Genomic DNA, 3,724 nt, shown 5'->3' on the forward strand with positions numbered 1-3,724 from the left:
AATTTTGTATAAGGTGTTGAAATTGTATTTTCTTGCGTCAACTTGTTTGTATGAACACTGCCCCAAAATTGCTGTACCACACGACTTATTATGTGTGGGACCTTATACAGTAGCTCCTAATCTCACACCACATAAATTTAGTCCATTTCAACATATTCAGATTACTGAATATGTAATTACGTAACAAGATCTCGTCTGTAGATTTTAAATTTTGCCTGAACGTTAATTTATACGTAGTCAAGAATGAGTTCTACGATAGTGTTTGCCCGGCATTGAGATTTGGTTGAACGTCATTAAAGACTTTCCTTCAATAGGTTTGTATAATTAAAGATTTGTCTGCTTATAGGACGTTAAAATCTATTTTATGTATAATTGTTTGTCCATCTGTCTGTTTGTCCACCACACAATTCTAGAATGAAATGTGCTATGTTTGCGTGCAACCTCAGCGAGCCTTGTTACACGACTGTGGTGTGGCACTATCCTTCCTTGTAACTAGGGAATTTAAAATAATTCGCTTGTGATGGGCTATGTTTTCAGGCAACCTCAGCGAGTCCTGTTAAGCGACGGTGGTGTGGCACTATCTTTCTCTGTAGCTAGAGAATTTAATATAATCCGCTTGTGATGGGCTATGTTTGCGTGCAACCTCAGCGAGCCTTGTTACACGACTGTGGTGTGGCACTATCCTTCTTTGTAACTAGAGAATTAAAAATAATTCGCTTGTGATGGCCTATATTTTCAGGCAACCTCAGCGAGTCCTGTTACACGACGGTGGTATGGCACTATCCTTCCCTGTATCTATGGAATTTAATATAATCCGCTTGTGATGGGCTATGTTTTCAGACAACCTCAGCGAGCTCTATTACAAGACGAAGGTGTCACAGTATAATTCCCTGTAACTAGGAAATTTAATATAATCCGCTTGTGATGGGCTATGTTTTCAGACAACCTCAGCGAGCTCTATTACAAGACGAAGGTGTCACAGTATAATTCCCTGTAACTAGGGAATTTAATATAATCCGCTTGTGATGGGCTATGTTTTCAGACAACCTCAGCGAGCTCTATTACAAGACGAAGGTGTCACAGTATAATTCCCTGTAACTAGGGAATTTAATATAATCCGCTTGTGATGGGCTATGTTTTCAGGCAACCTCAGCGAGTCCTGTTACACGAAGATGGTGTCACAGTATCATTCCCTGTAACTATGATATTTAATATAATCCGCTTGTGATGGGCTATGTTTTCAGACAACCTCAGCGAGCTCTATTACAAGACGAAGGTGTCACAGTATAATTCCCTGTAACTAGGGAATTTAATATAATCCGCTTGTGATGGGCTATGTTTTCAGACAACCTCAGCGAGCTCTATTACAAGACGAAGGTGTCACAGTATAATTCCCTGTAACTAGGGAATTTAATATAATTCGCTTGTGATGGGCTATGTTTGTGTGCAACCTCAGCGAGCTCTGTTATACACGATGGTGTCACACTATCTTTCCCTGTAACTAGGGAGTTTAACATAATTCGCTTGTGACGCGCTATGATTTCGTACAACCTCAGCGAGCCCTATTACACAACGATGGTGTCACACTAACCTTCCCTGTAACTAGGGGATTTAATATAATCTGCTTGTGATGGGCTATGTTTTCAGGCAACCTCAGCGAGTCCTATTACACGACGATGGTGTCACACTATCCTTCCCTGTAACTATGACATTTAATATAATTCGCTTGTGATGTGCTATGTTTTCGGGCAACCTTCGTGAGTCCTGTTACACGACGATGGTGTCACAGTATCATTCCCTGTAACTATGGAATTTAATATAATCCGCTTGTGATGGGCTATGTTTTCAGGCAACCTTCGTGAGTCCTGTTACACGACGATGGTGTCACAGTATCATTCCCTGTAACTATGGAATTTAATATAATCCGCTTGTGATGGGCTATGTTTTCAGGCAACCTCAGCGAGTCCTGTTACACGACGATGGTGTCACAGTATCATTCCCTGTAACTATGATATTTAATATAATCCGCTTGTGATGGGCTATGTTTTCGGGCAACCTCAGCGAGTCCTGTTACACGACGATGGTGTCACAGTATCATTCCCTGTAACTATGGAATTTAATATAATCCGCTTGTGATGGGCTATGTTTTCAGGCAACCTCAGCGAGTCCTGTTACACGAAGATGGTGTCACAGTATCATTCCCTGTAACTATGATATTTAATATAATCCGCTTGTGATGGGCTATGTTTTCAGGCAACCTTCGTGAGTCCTGTTACACGACGGTGGTGTCACAGTATCATTCCCTGTAACTATGGAATTTAATATAATCCGCTTGTGATGGGCTATGTTTTCAGGCAACCTCAGCGAGTCCTGTTACACGACGATGGTGTCACAGTATCATTCCCTGTAACTATGGAATTTAATATAATCCGCTTGTGATGGGCTATGTTTTCAGGCAACCTCAGCGAGTCCTGTTACACGAAGATGGTGTCACAGTATCATTCCCTGTAACTATGATATTTAATATAATCCGCTTGTGATGGGCTATGTTTTCAGGCAACCTCAGCGAGTCCTGTTACACGACGATTTTGTCACAGTATCATTCCCTGTAACTATGATATTTAATATAATCCGCTTGTGATGGGCTATGTTTTCGGGCAACCTCAGCGAGTCCTGTTACACGACGGTGGTGTGGCACTATCTTTCCTTGTAACTAGGGAATTTAAAATAATACGCTTGTGATGGGCTATGTTTTCGGGCAACCTCAGCGAGTCCTGTTAAGCGACGGTGGTATGGCACTATCTTTCCCTGTAACTATGAAATTTAATATAATTCGCTTGTGATGGGCTATGTTTGCGTGCAACCTCAGCGAGCCCTGTTACACGAGGGAGGTGTGGCACTATCCTTCCCTGTAACTAGGGAATTTAATATAATCCGCTTGTGATGGGCTATGTTTTCAGACAACCTCAGCGAGCTCTATTACAAGACGAAGGTGTCACAGTATAATTCCCTGTAACTAGGGAATTTAATATAATCCGCTTGTGATGGGCTATGTTTTCAGACAACCTCAGCGAGCTCTATTACAAGACGAAGGTGTCACAGTATAATTCCCTGTAACTAGGGAATTTAATATAATCCGCTTGTGATGGGCTATGTTTTCAGACAACCTCAGCGAGCTCTATTACAAGACGAAGGTGTCACAGTATAATTCCCTGTAACTAGGGAATTTAATATAATCCGCTTGTGATGGGCTATGTTTTCAGGCAACCTCAGCGAGTCCTGTTACACGACGATGGTGTCACAGTATCATTCCCTGTAACTATGATATTTAATATAATCCGCTTGTGATGGGCTATGTTTTCGGGCAACCTCAGCGAGTCCTGTTACACGACGATGGTGTCACAGTATCATTCCCTGTAACTATGGAATTTAATATAATCCGCTTGTGATGGGCTATGTTTTCAGGCAACCTCAGCGAGTCCTGTTACACGAAGATGGTGTCACAGTATCATTCCCTGTAACTATGATATTTAATATAATCCGCTTGTGATGGGCTATGTTTTCAGGCAACCTTCGTGAGTCCTGTTACACGACGGTGGTGTCACAGTATCATTCCCTGTAACTATGGAATTTAATATAATCTGCTTGTGATGGGCTATGTTTTCAGGCAACCTCAGCGAGTCCTGTTACACGACGATTTTGTCACAGTATCATTCCCTGTAAC

This window comes from Homalodisca vitripennis, chromosome 7 (genome assembly GCF_021130785.1).
Source record: "Homalodisca vitripennis isolate AUS2020 chromosome 7, UT_GWSS_2.1, whole genome shotgun sequence".
In the NCBI taxonomy this organism is placed as follows: Eukaryota; Metazoa; Arthropoda; class Insecta; order Hemiptera; family Cicadellidae; genus Homalodisca; species Homalodisca vitripennis.